Source organism: Macrobrachium nipponense, chromosome 47 (genome assembly GCF_015104395.2).
Source record: "Macrobrachium nipponense isolate FS-2020 chromosome 47, ASM1510439v2, whole genome shotgun sequence".
In the NCBI taxonomy this organism is placed as follows: domain Eukaryota; kingdom Metazoa; phylum Arthropoda; class Malacostraca; order Decapoda; family Palaemonidae; genus Macrobrachium; species Macrobrachium nipponense.
Genome location: NC_087222.1, coordinates 30,631,005 through 30,654,581, shown reverse-complemented (window position 1 = coordinate 30,654,581; position 23,577 = coordinate 30,631,005). Strand labels below are relative to the sequence as shown.

The 23,577-nt window shown below is 39.3% G+C and overlaps 1 long non-coding RNA gene across 1 annotated transcript in view; it reads right to left on the bottom strand.

Annotated features, from left to right (window-relative positions):
• Positions 1–124: 124 nt before the first annotated feature.
• LOC135204496 (uncharacterized) overlaps positions 125–23,577 on the bottom strand; it is a 29,949-nt gene continuing 6,496 nt past the window's right edge. The window contains exons 2-3 of the long non-coding RNA XR_010312254.1: positions 951–1,103; positions 125–474 (exon numbers count right to left, since the gene is read on the bottom strand). This is a non-coding gene — a long non-coding RNA (uncharacterized LOC135204496). The remainder of the gene's footprint in view (positions 475–950; positions 1,104–23,577) is intronic.

Here is a 23,577-nt window from a genome sequence, read left to right as displayed (position 1 = left end):
ATACCATGTTTGAAATCAATGAAAGCACGAAGAAAACTGGCATTACCTGACAGTCGAACAGGGATGGTCTCCTACCCTGTATCTGAGGGAATCGATACCTCCGAGGAGGACCATTAATGTGGTCTTTTGGGTGATAGGCCTGTACTAGAATGTGGGCAAGAAATCCTCCCTCTGCATCTCTGACCAGGCGGTGAACCACTGAGCCAAGAACTTCACCTGGTCTGTTGTCGTGTGCTGCTGGGGCATGTTGGTGTCTGGATTGAAAAGAGGTTAGTTCTGTCCACTTGCTGCGGCGTTCTTCTCATTGACGAGATAGTGGAACTTCTCGACAAAGCTCGGGTCCTGTAGTTCTAGGCTAACGAGCAACAGGTTGCGATACTTGCAAGGCCATGCGTCGAACCACTGAGAAAACAGTCGCAGTTGGCACTGCAGGACTGACTGGAAACTGCTGTTCAGGTTTAGCCGGTCTAGGCCCTGTTAAGAATAGAATGCACATCAGTTCACGCTTGAGAAACATCACACCTGATTTCTGTTTACTCTATGTTAAGATATTTCAGTTGAGGATCAATCATATTATGATTATTAGGAAGGCATAAAAGGCAACCTCACGGTGTCTAGTGTAAATAGTTACGGAAGAATAAATATGACTGAATAAAGCCTCCTGCGATCATTCAGACTTCATGACTAAATTTAATATACCTTAAGAAGCTGCTGTATAAATAGACATAACACACATGAGCCTACATTTACTAATACATACAGTAATGTGCATGAAACCCAAAAAATAATCAGTGTTAAACTAGGATCTGAATGCCACACCTAACAAATGTTAAAACAAACCAAAACTTAACATTCAAAAGAATTAAATATAATGAATATCTGTCGCTTCAAATATCCCAGGAAACTTACATAGATTAACGAAGCCATGTTAGAAATAGATGCATAATTACCTGAAACAGCTGGTCAATATCTGGAGGAACAGCCTTCTCTACCAAAACAGCTAAAAACTGCTCCTTTTGGGGCGTTTCCCAGTTGCTGAACCAACTCAAAACGCAACGCAACTCCCGCTCCTCCTCATAAAAGGACATCTATACTACAGTCAGCTGAAACAAACCAAACGAAGACTTATTAACATAAAGTTTAAGTTAAAACGACAGCATAAGTTAACACACTGTCCACTATATTATAGAGAAAATTATGACAGCACTTTCAAGATATGGCAAACAATTTACGAGACAAGTTCGGCTGCTTTTTTTTTATGTCTGTTGCGGTCTGTTGTGATCGTTTTCTTTGCTTGTTTGTGGTGAAGTTTTATGTTGTTATACTCAATTCAGGCATCATTTTGAAGGTCAATATTTGGAATTTAATACGGTGTATCAAAATGCACACAAAATTTCAAAATATCAATTTATAAATCAGGTGAGAAACAAAAAAATCATGTGCCTCTGTAGAGAAAAATTTACATAAATTTGATTACAGCAATAGAGGTATGGTAAATTTATTTAGGCCATAATAAACTATGATAAATTTCCTTCATGACAAATTAGATTTATTGATATTTATACATATACTGCATTTTCAGTAATAAAACTATATGGAATATGTACCATTTTATGGGGACTTGGAGGTACAAGTGATCAGCAATAAATCCCTTTAAAATGCTGTCCACTGCTTCCTAACAAAGGAGAAAGATCATTAGACTTATTTCAGAAGTTTCCACATTTTAAGGTTTCCAAGCGTGTCAAGTATTTATGTGATTTTTTTTTATTCTGGGTGCTTTAACGACACGCCATAATTGAACCAGCATTAATAGTACTGTAACCTATTTAAAACTCCTTTGCCAGCATCAGAGTAATGACCACAAAGGTCTCTAAACACAAACTTGTGGAGTATCACAAATGACAGATATGGGCTCACTATAAACTATAAAGAAGTCTACTGCCATTCATTTGAATTGATAAAGAGATCAAAAACAAAGCCTCCAACATCTTGGTTAAGTAGTGAAGTGAAAAGTAGCTCCTGCCAATTTCAACAAATAGTTTAAGCTCATATCCATTGTTCGAGTTAATTTAGACACAGCTGGTTGGGTATCAAATGGCAACACAAGTAGACAACTCATATCTGCAAGCATAAAGGCTGTCAAAGATGGTATTGAAGTATCTAAATTCCAGCCATTTCAAGGCAAGGTCATGATGTTGCTTTTGCTAATGAACACAGGTCTGGCTTATGAGGTCAATTTGAACAATATTGTGTGACGTTTTAGGTTGTCTCTAACATTCAGAGGAAACATCACAGCCAGGGCAAGGGAGGGTTACTGCACGAGAAATTCATTCTCGTCTAGGTAATATAATCGTATTTTTCCTCACGGAATACATAATAAAGGCAGTCCCCGGGTTACGACGGGGGTTCCGTTCTTGAGACACGTCGTAAGCCGAAAATCGTCGTAAGCCGCAACATCGTAAAAAATCCTAAGAAAACCTTACTTTTAATGCTTTGGGTGCATTGAAAACTATGTAAACTCCATTCTTATTGCATTTTTCATCAAAAAAACCTTCAAATATTGATTATTTTGCATTTTTTTGTGTCATATTTCATCCGCCAGATGAGTGTTGTAGGCGTCGTAATCCTGGAAATAATGTCTGATGAATATAATTGAGAAGCGCCTTAACCTCGGAGCGTCGTAACCCGAACCCGTCGTAACCCCGGGACTGCCTGTACTATATGGAATTTTAGCATTAAATAAATAAGCTGTCATCTAGCAAAAAATCCAGGACAAGCGCTTTTGAATTATACATCTGTGCTCCAATCAGGTAGTACTGATTTCATGCAATCAGGAGACACCAAATAAGAATGTCATCCCTTACTCTTATTTTCTTGGAATGGAATATCAAATTTAGGTCAAAAGCCAAGCTCTATGACCTATGAGGTCATTCAGTATTGAAAGGGAAATTGAAAATAAATAGTAGTCTTGAAAGGTGTAACAGGAGGAAAACCTCACAGTTTCCACTATGAAACTATAGTCAGGAGAGGGTGGAAAGTGAGATGGATAAAGGAAAAATGAACGGAGACACAGTAAAAGGCATGAAAGGGGTTGTAGCTAGGGGCCGAAAGGATCCACCAAAGAACCTTACATAATGCCTACAGTGCGTTGCAAGAGGTGCACCGATGGCACCACCCTCCAACAGAGTTGTTTTCTCAACAAACTGGTCTTCAATCCTGTGCTAGTTGCCACAGATAATGTTGTTATTCATGTGAGCTGTTAGAACATTAAACATATCTGCACTAGTGATCAGGAATAGAAAGCCTACGTAAAAGATGTGACTTTTATGTAAAAGATCTGACAGTTTTTAGCCTTTTACAAATGAGAAGAATCATTTCTTGCATTTGTGTAAACTGACACAAACCGAAAGGCAGGTTAAGCAGTGGTGATGTTATCTGCCTCACAATTTTTGGTACGAGGAGTTAACGCCATAAGCAAAACTCCTAAAAAAAAAGAAACTAAGCATTTCAGTTATCACCTTATCATAGGCTATATAGAAAAAATACACCAACAGACTGAGTTATCATTCATGAACAGAAGCTATTTCATCGTGTCTAATGAATAAAATAAAATTCATAGGACAGGTATATACCAACTCTAATGAGAACTAAAGCAGACCTCCAGTCTAACTTTCAAGACACAAACCCCAAGGAAATATCATAAACACAAACAAAATCATCAACTAGGTGAGGAACACTCCTGGTCGACAAAGAGAGGGAATGGGAATAAATCTCTTTAAATACTTTAGTTTTACCAAAATGTAATCCATTATAACCCTAAACTTAACGTTAGTTGCGCGGCCTGATTCCCGCCAGTTGTCGAGCAGGACAGGTTCCTCATACATAAATGGACGTAATTTTTCCCATATGATGCCAGGTCCTGACCTAACCAGATCTAGATCTTACCTACCTAACTAACTTAGGGTGTTGTGCCCTGACCAGCTGGAGGCAAGGGGGGGGGGGGGGGGGGGGGGGGGGGGGGGGGGGGCAAAAATGGCACTATTAACTGCATGGTTGGCAACTGGTGGGAATTTGGCCGCGCAACTCGTATAAAGCAAAGTTTAACCCTACCTTTGACCTAACCTAACCTGGGGAATTGTGCCTGACTTGGTCAGGGTAGGGCTTACCCCACCCCCCAACCCCCCAAGTATTTTTCTATAAAATTTCCAGGCATTCTCGAGATGATTCTTCAATCTCCTCCTATAGGGTAAACAAACCCGCGGACGATCCATCGTCATCGCGCTGGCCAGGCCTTATTCACTCAATATCTAATTTGGTGAAAACAAGAATACAATTGCAACTTTAAGCATACCATTCAAAAGATTGAAGTTTCGTCAACATAATGTGATATATGAAAGCCCCATACGAACTAAAATAAGCATGTGACGCTCTTCGTAAACTATGTTTTCAACGCAGTTTTGAAATCCAATACAGGTACTATCCTACTTACAACCAGTTTGGTTTCCGACCCACTGGTTATAAGTCAGAATGGATGTAAGTCGAACCTTAGAAAGTGGGCCAACATACTGGGTAGAGTATACTTATCAAACCTTTGCTATATAAAAGTGCCTACTTAGTACTGTAATGTAATGTACAATCATTATTTCAATCTTTTTACCATAATGTACTTCTACTAATACATTTTAATCATTTATGTAATAGTATATATTACGTACACTCATGCATTGAGTTACAATGGGGTTAGGTTCTTGCATGCATGTCAGAAGTCGATTCTTACGTAAACTGGTTTGCAATTCAGTCTACAGTACAGTTAATACCAAATGATGCTGCAGATGGGGCAGGGTAACTCAAACTGATGCTGCCTGAGTGATGAGAGTTCTCATGCCTGAGTGATGAGAGTTCTCATGAGATGGCGCAGTGCCAAGTAACTCAATGGTCAACTGCTGAAGTAAGGTTGTAAGTACGAGTGGTCGTATGTCGAGTAGGTTGTAAGTCGGATAGTACCTGTATGGCATATGGCGGCAATCGTGTGGCTGGGCCGGTCTAACCACAGACAATCCACCATCTTTCCCAGCCTTCCCAGCACTCATTTGAACAATGTTAGCGTATATATGTAACGTTTATTGATCTTACTCAAGATTGCAGTTGTAATCAGCACAATAAAACAACAATTTTTTGCCTACATTTAATGAAAGTAAGAAACTTTTTATTTCCGGGGTCATGGTTTAGACTGAATTCACTTTTACCTTGTAATCGGTGGTTTTATCCTTACTGCCATCACAAATGAAACTCCACAGTGCTTATTTGATTGTAATTATACACATTTTGGTCTTAATTCATTCCACATTGCACTTGAACCACATTGCTGTTCCTGATTCCTAAGTAGTCACTCCGCAAACACAGTTACGAGCAGCAGACGACAACACTGATTATGAGGTGCAAAGCTTTATTCCCTTAATTGTTTACTTTACTCATTATTTGGTTTAACTTTATTTCAAAATGTTTATTTAATTCATGTCTATTATCCCTTTTTTGCAACCAAATTAACCCCCAAAAATTACAAATATTTCGGATGTATACTTACGAGCAGACGACGCGAGGAAAAATGACTCATCGTTGCCAATCTAGTGGAGCTTCACACATACGCCGATGCATTTATAAACTCTTTCCATGAATTCTAGTTGTCATAGTAATGCAGTAATTATAAAATTGCTGTAATATGTATATATACTACAAATAGATACGCTAATTTCACTTATTTCCCCGGTTTTGTGTAAGTCTTATACACAGTTTGGAGGGTAAACACATACCAATTGACAACACTGATAAACAATTGAAGAGCGCAAAACGCCGCAAAGAATGCCGTAGTTCCCTTGGATAAGTAGTGGTTGGAAGTCGTGTTTACGATTGTTGTGATGAAAGTGCCCCCAGCGTCTACGGGTACAAGTGGTGTGCGGATTTAGCACAGAAAATGGGAAGTTTGTTGACACAAGCGACTCCGCAAACATCGAGATAGCGTCAATCTTCTAGACAAACATTTTTAATCGTAAGTAAAAATTTTGAAAGCGTCATGGGGGTAGTGTGCACTGCATTGGCCACACTTTTCATTACCCTCTGTTTAAATCTTAAAATATGGCCTTAATTTCTAACTTTGGAGAAAATACTTCGATAGGAGAGTAGAGGTCTTGAGCTCCTGCTATCACCACCAACAACTCATGACTGATGACCATCTCTGGTGTCAGGACGTGTTAAAAGTACTTTTTCGGAGGGTGGCCAAAAACGCGGTAGACGGTTAGTTGGCCAGTTCATTCGGTTGTTTACCCTATAAGGTAAAACACTGCGTGGACTGGCCAACTCACCGACTACCACGGCTAGGCCTACCTCCGAAAAAGTACTTTTAACACGTCCTGACACCGGAGATGGTCATCAGTCACGAGTTGTTGTTGGTGAGAGATGGAGCTAAAGACCTCTACTCTCCTTTCGAAGTAAGTATTTTTTCCAAAGTTAAAAATTAAGGCCATATTTTAAGATTTAAACAGAGGGTAATGAAAAGGGTGGCCAATGCAGTGCCCACACCACCAAAACGCTTTCGATATTTTTACTTACAACTCGGAATATTTAGAAGATTGACGCCATGTCGATGTTTGCGGAGTTGCTTGTGTCAATAAACTTCCCATTTCCTGTGCTAAATCCGCACACCACTTGTAATCATACACGCTGGGGCACTTTCATCACAACAATCGTACACTTGACCTCTAACCATACTTATCGAAGGGGACTACGACTTTCTTTGCGGCGTTTTGCGCTCTTCAATTGTTTATCAGTGTTGTCAATTGGTATGTGTTTACTCTCCAAACAGGGTATGAGACACAAAACCGGGGAAATAAGTGAAATTAGCGTATCTATTTGTAGCATATATACATATCAAAGCAATTTTATCATTACTGCATTACTATGACAACTAGAATTCATGGAAACAAGTTTGTAAATGCATCGGCGTATGTGTGAAGCTCCACTAGATTGGCAACAATGAGTCATTTTTCCTCGCGTCGTCTGCTCGTAAGTATACATCCGAAATATTTGTAATTTTTCGGGGTTAATTTGGTTGCAAAAAAGGGATAATAGACATGAATTAAATAAACATTTTGAAATAGAGTTAAACCAAATAATGAGTAAAGTAAACAATTAAGGGAATAAAGCTTTGCACCTCATAATCAGTGTTGTCGTCTGCTTCTCGTAACTGTGTTTGCGGAGTGACTACAGGCAGTCCCCGGGTTACGACGGGGGTTCCGTTTTTGAGACGCGTCGTAAGACGAAAATCGTCGTAAACCGGAACATCGTCAAAAATCCTAAGGAAACCTTACTTTTAATTCTTTGGGTGCATTGAAAACTATGTAAACTGCATTCTTATGGCATTTTTCATCATACATGAATATAATTGAAAAGCGTCGTAACCTTGGAACGTCGTAAGCCAAGACCGTCGTAACCTGGGGTCTGCCTGTACTTAGGAACCAGGAACAGCAATGTGGATGAATTAAGACCAAAATGTGATAATTACAATCAAAATAAGCACTGTGAAGTTTCAGTTGTGATGGCAGTAAGGATAAAACCACCGATTACAAGGTAAAAAGTGAATTCAGTCTAAAACATGACCCCGGGAATAAAAAGTTTCTTACTTTCACTAATATAGGCAAAAAAATTGTTTTATTGTGCTGATTACAACTGCAATCTTGAGTAAGATCAATAAACGTTACATAGGCTATATACGCTAACATTGTTCAAATGAGTGCTGGGAAGGCTGGGAAGATGGTAGATTGTCCGTGGTTAGACCGGCCAGCCTCACGATTGCTGCCATATTGGATTTCACTGCCTTGAAAACATTTTGTGAGAGCTCACATGCTTATTTTAGTCATAGGGCTTTCATATATACATATGTTGAGGACTTCATTCTTTTGACAATGTAGGAAACTTAAAGTGCTTATTGTAATCTTGTTTCACCTATTAAATATCGAGTGAATAAGGCCTGGCCAGCGTGATGACGATGGATACCTAGTAGTCCGTGATTGTTTACCCTATAATTTCCAGCCATTCTGGAGATGATTCTTAAACTCTCTTAGGGTAAAACACCGCATGGTACAGGGGTGGACCATGTACGATCAATGTGTACAACCCCAAGAAAAGTACATTATAATGCGTCCTGCTGACACCGAGTAGAGGTCTTTAGCTCCGTTTCTCACCAACAAGAAGTCACGTCTGATCCCCATCTCCGATGTCAGGACGCGTTATAATGTACTTTTTTGGGGGTTGTACACATTGATCGTACATGGTCCACCCCTGTACCATGCGGTTTTTTACCCTATAGGCTAGTAAATGTTACCAAATGTTTAATTGCCCCTTGGGTAGAAATACCCCCCCATTGGCCCATCCCAAAATTAACGTTAGGCTAATCCATAAAGATATGTTAACATATTAAGAGGTTAAAATAGGGAGGCCTATTAAATCCTGTTGCTACCAAATGGTTCCCAGTCCCCTCCCCCTAGAAACCAAACCTAACCCATCACTTGAGGACCGAAATGAACCCCGCCATTCGCCCGCAACCGCCCTTAAATCACGTCCAATTCTAAAAGTTGCCCTAAAACGGGGGGCCCAGGGCAGCCCCCTTACGGCATCCCAACCTAGGTAGGAAGGAAGGAGTCCTGAGCCCAGCTCAAGCCTCTCTGGCGACTCCCCCTAATACGATATCGCCATTTTGACATCGGTTTTATCTAGTTTAAGGTTTATTCCGGCGACTGAGAGCGATTGAAAGGGGAAACAAGAGCCGTCATTACCTTACAATGGGAGAGAAAAGACGGCCTCGGTGCAGCGAGACGAAGTCGACGTCGACGTCAACAAACAATAACAACAACGGTGGAGGCGTTCCGTCGGTCAACTGTCTCTTATTTGCTGGATATCCTTCAATTATCTTGATTCATAACGATATATTTTAGTATATTTTAATTTATAATATTAAAATAAACTTTTATATCAAATTTAAATACAACATAAATCATTAAAAGCTCTAAAATAGGCAGAAAATATTGCGTTTCAACCTCCCACGACGAAGAACGCCACTTAACGTCTTTCAGATGATTATTTTTTGACGGAACGCTCCTGACAGGAGGCGGCTTCAAACAAGGTCGTTTTAAATAGTAAATAAAGAAGTATTTCGTGTTAATTACTCCGTCATATTTGATATTTCATTAATGATTTTCATTTGTTGCGTACTATGGCGTCATTATTCGAAGCGCGTTCTGCATTTAGCCGTTGAAACTGTACTAATGTTTTGAAACGCTCTGACCTTGGATGATGAGATCATGGGTAAGTTGAGAGCCGATTACAAAGGACCCGGATTAAAAATGTCCTATTTTTTTATCATAATATATATATAATATTTCCTAGATAATAATTAATGGAAATGCAATGAATTTTGCATGCATTAAAATGGTTCTATGGCCTTTTAAGCTTTGTTGATGTTCGTAAAGTTGTCATCTTTGCAGTATTTGGTTCCATTGTCTGGAGTTCGATCGAAAATGTACAAGAGTAAAGGCTGAAATATATGTGTGTGTGTGTGTGTGTGTGTGTGTCTATATATATATATATATATATATATATATATATATATATATATATATATATATATATATATATATATATATATATATATATATATATATATATTCAGCTTGAGCCACAGGAAACGTTCAAAGGAAATGAGATAGGTAGGACTTTAGTACTTGGCATTCTGCTAGTTTCCTGTTAAGCACTTCCTTTAGCATCAGCTGAGAGAGAGAGAGAGAGAGAGAGAGAGAGAGAGAGAGAGAGGCAGAGAGAGAGAGAGAGAGAGAGAGAGAGAGAGAGAGAGAGAGAGAGAGAGAGAGAGAGGAATAGTAGCCCCTTTATATATCATTAAGCTCGGGGGGATAAAAGGAGTTTTGATAGGGGAAGACAAGGAAGATGATGTGTGTGGATCAGACGTTTGTGATCATTTTGAAAAGTAAAAGGATAAATCTAGGGAAGTTGCTTTATGCGTCTTATGGAAACTGAAGATAAAATTTTTACTAATCATTCCTCTATATACCAACAACGAATACGACGGAAGAAGAAGAAGAAGAAAGAGAGAGAGAGAGAGACCTTCAAACTCCGTCCGTGCGAGAAAATGACTTCCATCCGGCACTGGTCTGGATGTGTTTATGTGTGTGGTTAGAAAAAAAAAGGCGGGGGGGGGAGGGCCACTACAAAGATTGTGGTTCTCCCTCCCACCCAGAGCTGTCAATCACCCCGTTCCTATAGTGTGCTCGTCCATTTCTCCGATCTCTCTTGTAATTAAGTCGTTAGGCGAATGTCTGTATTGTCTTTTTGATTAGCTAAGATTTATAGATCGAGGACGGCATTTATACATTCTATTATTATTATTATTATTGTTATTACTCAGACGTTGAACCCTATCCATATGGAGCAAGTCCACCACCAAAGGGGACCACTGACTTGAAACTGAAGCTTCTAAAGAATATTAAGGTGTAAAAAGGGAGAAAAAGTCAATTAATCAATGAATGATAAAAAAAAAAGTGTCTTAGAATGCAAGGAAGTTCCTCAGTTCTCATTTTCTTTTGGGAATACATTTTTTTTATACGTAGACATTATACATATCCATCTTCCATTCTTTCAACATGACCAGGCCACCCCTAAAATTACTTCCATGTTTCATTTTCAGACCACATTCAATTTTAAAATCTGTCTTTTCCTCAGTACTCCAGCCCCTGTTTATTTTTCATGTATATTTTACAAAGTATTCATCTCAATAGCTGTCTACCTTTTTTTTCATTTGTTCATGTACAGCATTCGTGCTTCACTGCCATACAGGAGAGGTGGCTTAACCATCTTCCCATACATCCTAGCTTTTGCTTCCCTAGACACTTCGCATCTCTTCCATAATCTTCTACATTTTTAAAATGTTTTCAAGGTCAGTATTCATGCTTCACTTCCATACAGGAGAATTGGCTCAACAATCCTCCCATACATCCAAACTTTTGCATCCTTAGACACTCCCTGTCTTCCAAAACCGTTTGCACAAATGCTTCTGCCTTTCTTTGCCATAATTTTTATGGCAAAGAAAGAATTAATCACCTTTAGGTAGAAAGAGCAGTGCCTGAGCATGACATACAAATATGGGAGTGGTTGATTTGTGCAAGCATCTGAGAGTGCCTATAATGAGTTAATTTAGGATGCAATAGGAAGTCAATTCTTGATTAAATCAGGGCTAGCATGTATGAAGAGACTGCTGAGCCAACTCTCCTTTACAGAATAGAAGCATTGATGTTGAGAGTGAATGAGACAGAAAGAAATTGAAGTTACCGAGACCAATTGCTTGCATAGTTAGGGTCGAAAGGTCGACCAATGTGTGGTTGAGGAAAGCAACTAACACCCTGGGACCCATTCAGGAGGAAGGCAATTTGTATACACGTCCTTCAAAGGACTCTTTTTTTTAAAAGGAGACGAAGCAGTTAACTGATGTATCCTCCACCTAAACTTATGATACCTAGACCGTGCTTGCAGGAGGAAAACCATAGTAAGCGCTCGCAAACCAAGCCACTACTATACCACCCTGGTAAGGGGTTGGGGGGCGGGGGCAAGGTAGTCACATCACCCCACGAATTTATATATCTATCTATACAAAATGGAGTTAGCGATTTTCCCAGCGATGGTTGAAATTGACACTTTTTTTTTTTTCGATGCGTGTGATCTCCCCGCACTTTGGGGACATAATGACGTCCAATCATTGTCACGCAGTCTCTCTCTCTCTCTCTCTCTCTCTCTCCAAGGGAATGCACGCTAACTTCAGGAACAGCCGTTAAGCACCCCTCCAGCAGCAGCCGCCATCTGTCAGTCCCACAGTCTCGTAATAATGATTACCGAAAGCTGTTCGGCCGCCATCTTCCTTCTTCGGGTGCGAGAGTGTTGGAACCGTGAACCAATCGCTCATCACGTGACAACTCTCTTAAGTCTTGTGAAAAAAAATACAAAAGTGGACTGATTGATTGATTACTTTGTTAATTGATTGATTGATAATTATGTAGATTCTAGTTAAACTCATATATATATATATATATATATATATATATATATATATATATATATATATCCAGCTCAGCCATGCTACAGTCGACTAACTACCACATGCCCTAAGTATTCCCTCGAGGAAGCCGAATCTCCCTTCAAGCTAAAGATACGAGTGTCACGACCACTACTAGGTCGCGTCGTCCATGTTTTACTTAGATAAGCGCACAAGAGGCCTGCCATGGACCTTTGGACTCTCGCAACCAACCAGCCAGACAGGAAAGTCAAACGAGTAAAAAATGGGCCTAAGTGTCTCTGCCACGATCGAGTTTTCTGTGCCAGTCGTGGCTCAGTGGTGGCCTGTGTTGTTGGCACTTCTAGAGTGCCAGATCTGCTGAGGCTAGAGGGCTGCAATTTGGTATGCTTGATGACTGGAGGGTGAATGATCGACATACCAATTTACAGCGCTCTAGCCTCAGTGGTTTTGAAGATCTCTCTCTCTCTCTCTCTCTTTCTCTCTCTACCTTAAATAAAATGAAAACTATTCAGGCTAGAGGGCTGCAATTTGGTATGCATGATGACTGGAGGGTGAATGATCGACATACCAATTTACAGCCCTCTAGCCACAGTGGTTTTGAAGATCTGAGGGCGGAGAGAAAAAGTGCGGACGGACATAGCAGGCACAATAGTTTTCTTTCAGAAAAAATGATTAAGAAACATTGTGTGTGTGTGTGTATGTTCTGTAATGCCTTTATTTTTCGCGCCCCCCCCCCCCCAAGAAAAAATCTCGGGGGAGAGATTAGCACCAGGTACCCCCACCCCCCACCTGCAAAGACCCTTCTTAAAGTAATGCCTACAGTGCACCGCATTAGGTGCGCTGATGGCACTTCCCCTCTGAGAGCCACATCAGCCAACAAAAAAGAAAATGAAAATGTCTTTCAACTTTTGAAGCTGCAAAATAATTACAGGCAATTTCAGTAATTTCTCTCCACGACAATTTCTTGAGAATTACCAAAAGAGAAATTGCCAATCGATTTGAGAAAGTGAGGTGATATATCTTATATATTTTTTTTATTTTAACGTTTCCATCTTTTCCCAACTTTAGATTTCCAATGGTGTAGTTTTGTCACAGGAACATATATATATATATATATATATATATATATATATATATATATATATATATATATATATATATATATATATATATATATATATATATATATATATATAAAGTTATATGCACGAAGGGAAAATAAACGAAGGAGGATCTGCGAGACCTTTCAATGTTAAACGTCCTTTACTAAGTTTCTGCTTAGTAAAGAACGTTTAACGTCGAAAAGTCTTGCAGATCCTCCTTCGTTTATTTTTCCTTTGTGGCATATATCTTTATTTATGGATTTATCACGTTCCTAACTTTCATGATTCAGTTATACATACTATATATATATATATATATATATATATATAATATATATCATATATATATATATATATATATATATATATATATATATATATATATATATATTAATTTATACGGCCTCTTACAGAGGAGTTCGTGCACTTGGAATTCTTCTTCAGGAGGTCAAGGAGAAAGTGCAGAGCATTGCTATACCCTGATGCTATACTCCTTGCATTTTAGAACGTTTTTATCTGTTTGTTATTCATTCATTTATTTTTTTTCTTTATTTCCCTTTACTCTCTTACTTCTTCCTGATGGACACTTTTTAATATTCTTTGGAAACTTGAATTTCAAGTCCGTGGCTCCTTTGGTGGTGGAAATGTTTCCATACGAATAGCTTTCATGTTCTGAATAATAATAATAATAATAATAATAATAATAATAATAATAATAATAATAATAATAATAATAATAATAATAATAATAATATAATAATATTTTGGAAGCTTGAATTTATAGTCAGTGGCCCCTTTGGTGGTTTGTTCCATATGAATAGGGTTCATCTATTAAAAATAACAACAATAATAATAATAATAATAATAATAATAATAAATAATAATAATAATAATAATAATAATAATAATAATAATAACACATGCAGAGACATCAAGGCGATACTCAAGTCAAAACTCAACGCCGGAAATATGATAAAAGCCATAAACATATGGTCAGTGCCAGTAATCAGATATAGCGCAGGAATAGTGGAATGGACGAAGGCAGAACTCCGCAGCATAGATCAGAAAAACCAGGAAACAAATGACAATACACAAAGCACTACACCCAAGAGCAAATACGGACAGACTATACATAACACGAAAGGAAGGAGGGAGAGGACTACTAAGTATAGAGGACTACGTCAACATCGACACAGAGCACTGGGGCAATATCTGAAAACCAGTGAAGACGAGTGGTCAAGAGTCAAGCAGTGGGCAGTGAAGAGGACTAATAAAAGTAAACGAAGAACCACAAATATACGAAGACAGGAGAATGGCAAACAGACAGAGGACTGGCACAACAAACCAATGCACGGACAATACATGAGACAGACTAAAGAACTAGCCAGCGATGACACGTGGCAATGGCTACAAAGGGGAGCGCTCAAGAAGGAAACTGAAGGAATGAAAACAGCGGCACAAGATCAGGCCCTAAGAACCAGATATATTCAAAGAACGATAGACGGAAATAACATCTCTCCCATATGTAGGAAGTGCAATACGAAAAATGAAACCATAAACCACATAGCAAGCGAATGGCCGGCACTTGCACAGAACCAGTACAAAAAGAGGCAATGATTCAGTGGCAAAAGCCCTCCACTGGAGCCTGTGCAAGAAACATCAGGTACCTTGCAGTAATAAAGTGGTACGAGCACCAACCATGAGGGAGTGATAGAAAACGATCAGGCAAAGATCCTCTGGGACTATTGGTATCAGAACGGATAGGGTGATACAGTGGCAAACAGACCAGACGTGACGTTTATGACAAAGTCAAGAAGAAAGTATCACTCATTGATGTCGCAATACCATGGGACACCAGAGTTGAAGAGAAAGAGGGGGAAAAAATGGATAAGTATCAAGATCTGAAAATAGAAATAAGAAGGATATGGGATATGCCAGTGGAAATCGTACCCATAATCATAGGAACACTAGGCACGATCCCAAGATCCCTGAAAAGGAATCTAGAAAAACTAGAAGCTGAAGTAGCTCCAGGACTCATGCAGAAGAGTGTGATCCTAGAAACGGCACACATGTAAGAAAAGTGATGGACTCCTAAGGAGCAGGATGCAACCCGGCCCCACCCCACTATAAATACCACCCAGTCGAATTGGAGGACTGTGATAGCAGCAAAAAAAAAAAAAAAAAAAAAAAAAAAAAAATGCAAGTTTCTGTGTAGAGCTTTTCATTTACAAAATTGTTCATTTTGTTTTGAATAATCAGTGTCAAAACGAAATAGGTATAAGCAGAAGAGCCAGATCAATTTCACATAAGAAAACAGGGCCTGATCCGACCGCCAGCTTGCTCGGGGCACGGGCTAAAATCTACGGTCAAATAGTGCGTTATTTGACCTGCGAAAATTAAAGTAAATGCGGTATATTTTATTGGAAATAATTGTCCTGTCCTGTTTAACATAAACATTATTTATTTTTGACATTTTCATTCTAATGAATAAATCGCAAATATCCTATTCTATAATTCCTGTATCTTTAAAGACCTTTTTCAGACCTTTTTAAGCTCTTCTACAGACCTTTCCTAACCCCCCCACCCCCCCCAACCAACAATAAACGACGAAGTAGTTTGTAAGGCTTACTCCTAGAGTAAGCGAATTATCGTTGTAGATACATGTGAGAAATTCGGTGACAAGATTCGAGCGACATAACTGCGTTCCTTGGGATTGCTGGAGAGAGAGAGAGAGAGAGAGAGAGAGAGAGAGAAGATATGATATTTGATATTTTTTAGGTGATGGTTACATCCACTGAGTTGGGAATGAATCGTAGGGGAAATTATATTATGTTAACTGACGAAGCACTGATCTCTCTCTCTCTCTCTCTTCAAGATAGCATTTTGCGTCATGTCGAATCCATAATCATCTCTCTCTCAGCCTAATGTCTTAATACATAATTCACCTGGCAACAGAACTCTGGCTTATCAGCTGAGAGAGAGAGAGAGAGAGAGAGAGAGAGAGAGAGAAATAACGCGTGAATAATCCAGTTTAGAAATAGCACCCAAAAACTTGTTCCTCTTGGCTGCTAACTATGTAGGGATCCCGCTGCTCGTATTACAAGTAGTATCGCATAACAGAGTCATGCGGATGAGGATTAGGTATATACAGCATAACGCCCTGGTGTACGTATATACTATATATGCGCATTTTAATTCCCCGTATGACGTTCCTATATAGTCATTTCTATGTATACTGAAATGACTGCGAGTTTGAGAAGCCATGAAATGTCTATTCAACTTTTAACATTTGCAGTAATAGTGATACTGTCCTATACGCCCCTATGACGGCTCGTGGTCGTATAAGGTGTGTTGGGCGGGGGGGTGGGGGGGGGGGAGTCCTGGGTAGGCGGGTCCCCGCATAGCCAAAAATGATATTCACCTCCCTGACCTATATATACACATATACAGGTTTTTGGTATCAGGGATTCAACTATTATTTATTTATTTATTTATCTATCTATCTATCTATCATCTATCTATGTGTCTAGCTATATATATATATATATATATATATATATATTATATATATATATATATATATATAGCAATATATATATATTAGATATATATAGATAGTAGATTATAGATAGATAGATAGATAGATAGTATAAAAAATTGAAGCATTGTTACCAAATAGATATATATATATAGATTCATTGATATTACTGGTTGTAAAATCAATATCCGTTAGGAGTTACACACATATAAACTGAATTCCAAAGCTAAGTAATCAAGGGGAATGAAGAAAACGCCTAATTACACTCAAGTAGCCTGACTGAACGATCCGAAATTCACTGTGGGAGCAGGTGGCCTAGCGGGTGTAACGACACTGTAAAGTGCTACAACTAGCAGTCCAGACGTGGAGATTACCAAAGAAGAAGGTTCATCAAAAACGGCAACCCCGACCAGGGATTAGGCTAAGAATAAGCCAGTGGGTCTGCTTTATTCATTTTTCTCTTCTACTTTGACTTATCTAGGGATTTGTGATGTTCTGTTACTCAGTCTGAGAGAGAGAGAGAGACCGAGAGAGAGAGAGATGAGAGAGAGAGAGAGAGAGAGAGAGAGAAAAGCTTTTGTAAAACAACGTAGATTGAAAAGGAAAACTCCGATTTAGGAGAGAGACAAAAAGCAGACAGACAGACATACAGAGATATATGACTTCAGTAATATACAGAAGGTTAAAAACATTTACCAAATATCTCTCTCTCTCTGCATATATATTATATATATATATATATATATATATATATATATATAGATATATATATATACATATATATATATAAACTACAAATAAACATAAAGAACGAAAAAGCAGCCAGAGTTCCAACAACACCAACGACATCAAAAGAGTGCCAAGCGTGGGCACCGGGTATCATCTGATAATGGGAGCAGCGCTGCAGTGCTCACGCACCGACTGATTCATATGAACTGGGTGGTTTAACCCAGGGAATATCTATATATATATTGAATATGTATGTCACGTGTCCCCATGTGATGATTCTTTCCAATTGTAAGTCAGTGTTCTGAGTGAATTTGGTTTTTCTTATTCAGTAGAACCCTAAGAAGTAACGACTATGAAACTAGGTCATCTTGGGGCGTGAAAATTCGCATTCTCGGGGGATGAGGTTGCTAGAACCATGCCCTACTATAGAGTAGATTCACATCAACCGTGCATCTGGCGTCTAGGCCACCCGTCCCTTACGACGCTTCTGTTTGGCTGTTGATAAGCCAATCACAGGGCTTTGGAAACTCTCACAGTCTCTCTCTCTCGAGAGAAAGTTCACATTAGGCAGGATGTATAGTAGTATCTTCCACCACTCCTGAGGGATACGTCTTTGCAAAAGTGTCCCTCAGGAGTGGTGGAACATACTATATATCCTGCCTAATGTTAACTCTTTCTCTCTCGAGAGAGAGACTGTTAGAATTTCCAGCCCCGTGATTGGCTTATCAACAGCCAACCAGGAGCGTCGTAAGGGACTGGTGGTGGCCTACGCGTCAGATGCACGGTTGATGTGATTTACTATAGCCGTGGCTGCACGCCACGACAGTTCAGTAACTACCAGGCAGCTGATTCACTACCTTCGTCACGCGCCATTCGAAGGCAGTCTCTGATTCCCTGAGTTATGAGGCTCTGCCTTTCAAAGCTGAGAGAGAGAGAGAGAGAGAGAGAGAGAGAGAGAGAGAGAGAGAGAGAGAGAGAGAGAGAGAGGAAGTGGCCCATTACTCGGGCGCGTTCAATTGTTCTCCAGTTTCCAGCTGGTTTCTCTTCGTCACTGGAATTTAGACGATGCTAATAAGATGATTGTTCTCGAGGTGGTTAAATGCACCTTTCTCTCTCTCTCTCTCTCTCTCTCTCTCTCTCTCTCTCTCTCTCTCTCTCTTTTCTTTCTCTCTCTCTCTCTCCAATAGGCCGGAAGCTATTTGCAATAGACCCCTGTAGATCTCTGTAGACCTTTCTAGAGTTCTGTAGACCTTTATAGACATCTGTGGGCATCTGTAGACCTATGTAGGCCTTTGTAGTTCTCTGTTGAGCTTTCTAGTTCTCTGTAGACCTTTATAGACGTCTGTGGGCATCTGTAGACCTATATAGACATTTGTAGATCTCCGTAGACCTTTCTATATCTTTGTAGATCTCTGTAGATCTCTGTAGACCTTTCTAGATCTTTATAGACCTCTTTAGACTTTTCTAGGTCTTTGTGGACCTTTCTAGACTTTTCTAGGTCTTTGTGGACCTTTCTAGATCTCTGTAGACCTTTGTAGACCTCTCTAGTTCTCTGTAGGTATCTTTACACCTCTGTAGATTTCTGTAGACCTTTATAGACATCTGGAGACATCTGTAGATCTCTGTAGACCTTTATAGACCACTGAAGGCATTCGTAGACCTTTGTAGCAGCCCTCTGTAGACCTCTTAAGGCATCTGTAGATCTTTGTAGACCTTTGTAGACTTCTGTAGACCTTTGTATTTACTTGTAGACCCTTGTAGACCTCCCCAGATGTGTAATGATTCTTTTAAATGATTCCAAAGTGACTTTAAACCATCCAATTATAATTTATTTGTTAATCTTGGTTGAAAACGCTACAAAACCCACCCGGTGCACTGTAAGCATCACTTCAGATCATTCTCTCTCTTCCATCTTACTGTCCACCTTCTCTAACGATTTGCTGAATGACCTCATCCGTCCCCAGGGCTTGGCATTTTGGTCTAAATTGTATATTTTCTACGAAATCAGTTTTACAATGACCAATATTTTTTGTATCAGTAGATGAAAGATGATGCCGTTATTTATCGTATCTGATGAATTGAGTGAATGGTCGATATTCCTCAGTATAATGCATAGTGAATGAGCTTTCACCAGAATAATGAATGATGAATAACATTTTGAAATCGACACAGATATTCGTCTGACTGCATTATGAATGAATCAGCCAATGAGTAAAGGCAGTGATGGATGTGTATAATATTTCTTTTGGTGAATAATGAATAAATGAAGGGTTCTAGTTTTTAGTTGTCCATATAAGAGAACCATTAGAGAGATGGCACTTTTTCTGTCCGTCCCCAGATCTTCAAAACCGGTGAGGCTAGACGGCTGCAAATTGGTACTTGGAACATCCAGCATCCATTTATCAAATGTACCAAATTGCAGCCCTCTAGCCTCAGTAGATAGCCATGATCTTGCGGCTGGCACCGCTATAGGTGCCAACGACACAGGCCATTACCGGACTGTGGCCGAAAGCTTCGGCAGTTGCTCGACTGTGGTTGGTAGCAAACCCCCTATACCTTTGAAAGAGTCAAAGTGTACTAGTGCGTGCACTTAGGAATTCAAAGTGGTGCGGGGGCGGGGGATAGGGGGGGGGGGTGGGGGCATCCCACTGTATAACTGTCTGACCTCTCGACTGAATTCTTCGCTAAGCAGAGAATATTAAGGAGGCGCAGATGTTATGGTCGGTTACGCAGACTATAGTGATGTTTGTTTATCTCTCTCTCTCTCTTTTATACGAATCTACCAATATCTGGATTGGAAAGTATTTGCGAAAGACAGATGTTAAATGCTCTCTCTCTCTCTCTCTCTCTCTCGCTACTATATTTTCGTGGACTAATCTTTCGGCAAATCTTTATCGTTTCGTTCTATGTCATAACAGAGAGAGAGAGAGAGAGAGAGAGAGAGAGAGAGAGAGAGAGAGAGCAAAATGCCTTAGTAATTCCTTTCTAACAGCTACTGAAATAATAGATATTATTTAAGTTCAAATTGTAAAAAAAAATGTATAAGTAAGTGCTACTCTCAACTCCTTCACTTATTTCAATAATATTCGTAATATCCGGATCGATAAAGGTCTTATAGTCGTAAGGAATAAGAGAAGGAAATGCAAATAAACAAATAAACAAAAAAAAATGAGAAGAAGCAAGAGTTCATAACGGGACAGAGAATTCGGATAGCACCCCCTCAGGGCCATTTAACAGAGGGACCCTACCAGTAAACCTGCTCTCTGAACCAGCGGGCGTTGGGGGAGAACGCCCTCTCTCTCTCTCTCTCGTGTGTGTGTGTGTGTTTATAGGGGTTGAATCTCTCTCTCTCTCTCTCTCGTGTGTGTGTGCGTTTATAGATCTCTCTCTCTAGTGTGTGTGGTGTGTGTGTTAATAGGGGTTGAATCTCTCTCTCTCTCTCTCTCGTGTGTGTTTATAGGGGTTAAATCCTCTCTCTCTCTCTCTCGCGTGTGTGTGTATGTGCGTTTATAGGTGTCTCTCTCTCTCTCTCTTTCTCTCTCTCTCTCTGTTTATAAAAGTATAACATTAATCAGATAGTAAAGTATTTGCAAGAATCAGACGTCAAAATCTCTCTCTCTCTCTTCCGAGAAGACACCTGTAACTAGTAGACACCAGTGACAGGTATATATAAGTCTTGTAAGAATTATACATATCACGTCTCCAAGAAATATGCATTTTGTATATTTTCAGTCATTATTCATTTCATTTTACAAATCTGCGATGTCTCCCAGACGAACCGAGAGAGATAAAAATAGATAAGAGACAAATATATCTCGATATCTCCTCTTATCACCATCCTATTGAAGATGGTAGATTCCTCGTCGAGTATATTAATCATTTCGAATATTATTAATAAGCTTATGGTACTATGCTGTCGCCACCATAGCTAGCAAGTTTTGAGGACTTCATTATCGTGGCCTGACAACCTACTGGTCAACGGTGCGTCCGATTTCTGAAGGGTATTGGTTCTGGACACATGGACACCTTACCATCGTAGTGGATTTTGCAGATAGGTTGGGAGTTGATCCAGTATCGCTATAGCATGGAAACTGTCATAGAAACCAATAATGATATTGTCTTTAAGGCATTTTCAAATGCTGGCGTGGCTGTGATACCACGAAACCGTCCTTAAAATTCTGGCAAATTCTAATCAATTCTGATCAAGTTTCTTCAATTTAGTCTTGAGACAGCCATTGCTTTTAATTACTATTTCTGATTCCACGCGGGGCGGGCAAACAGGTTTGCAGGAGGAGGGTGGATGTGTCATGTCACCTGTACCGTCTCCCCCCATACCCTCCTAGTCCCCTACCTATCAAGTCCCCACCCAGGGCAGACAAACAAGATAGATCTACTTGGATTTTATTATTATTATTATTATTATTATTATTATTATTATTATTATTATTATTATTATTATTATTATTATAACTTGACACTACTCTCAAACATTGCCAATTCGTCCTGGTTCTATCAATAACTGATGTATGGATTTACGAACATATAATAGTTAGAGAGTTTGGACAGCAAAGTGGAAAATGACGTTGAATGAAGGTTGAACCAAAAGGCTAAATATTGGGAGCAGCTATGGAACCCTGAGGAATGCCGTAGACACCCTCGAGTTATGCCCTCATAATATATATAGATTATGAGGTTGCTTCCCATAATGGTTTAAAGAAGTTTATGCACCTGGATCATCTGCCTTCCCTAGGTGACCACCCACACAAGTATTGACCAGACTCGTCGCTTAATTGCACTGACTCTGTATGCATTGGCTTATTATATGGGTTAACTTCTAAATATATCAGCCACCTGGTTCTCTGCAGTTGGTATTACTCTTATTTTCATTTATCTATTTTTTGTTGTTGTTGCTTTATAACTTATTTTTTTTTTCACTTTTAATAAGTGGGAATTCTTCTTTTTGGCATTTCCCTCTTGATTCCTCTTACTTCTTACCCAAAGAACACCTTAATATTCTTTGCAAGATTGAATATCAAGTCACTGGCCCCTTTGGTGGGCTTGTTCCATTTGAATAGTGTTCCATCTTCTGAATAATAATAATAATAATAATAATAATAATAATAATAATAATAATAATAATAATAATAATAATAATAATAATAATATGGTATAATATGGTATCAGAACAGATAGGGTGATACGTGCAAATAGACCAGACGTGACGTTGATTGACAAAATCAAGAAGAAAGTATCACTCATTGATGTCGCAATACCATGGGACACCAGAGTTGAATAGAAAGAGAGGAAAAATGGATAAGTATCAAGACCTGAAAATAGAAATGAAATGGATATGGGATATGCCAGTGGAAATTGTACCCATAATCATAGGAGCACTAGGAGGCACGATCCCAAGATCCCTGAAAAGGAATCTGGAAAAAACTAGAGGCCGAAGTAGCTCCAGGACTCATGCAGAAGAGTGTGATCCTAGAACGGCGCACATAGTAAGAAGAGTGATGGACTCCTAAGGAGGCAGGATGCAACCCGGAACCCCACACTATAAATACCACCCAGTCGAATTAGAGGACTGTGATAGAGCAAAAATAATAATAATAATAATAATAATAATAATAATAATAATAATAATAATAATAATAATAATAATAATAATAATAATGCCCAAAGTAGCATAAGCCTTGAAATGGAGAAACAGATTCACAGACATATACATAACTGTGGATTTTTTCTCCTCCATTGATAACTATATTCACCATGGGGTGACCATTCACAGCCGACTGATTATCAAGTACGTGACAGCCTCTGTTCACACACTCACACATTCTTCTTCATTGGCAATTAAAATCCGCGATAGCTCCAGGAGGCTTGTGCCCCACATCCCGTGAGTTCTCGCTCGTCTGAGATGGAAACGAGGTGAGTTTCTCACTGGAGAAATCCGCAATTTATTAATTACGTTCCGGTGACTTGGCTGGCGTGAGAGGGTTTTTGTTAGTTAGCAGCAACGCCGTCAGAGGGCTCTGGCGAGGAGCTTGTGCGGGCTTATAGGTGACCTGAATGCAGAA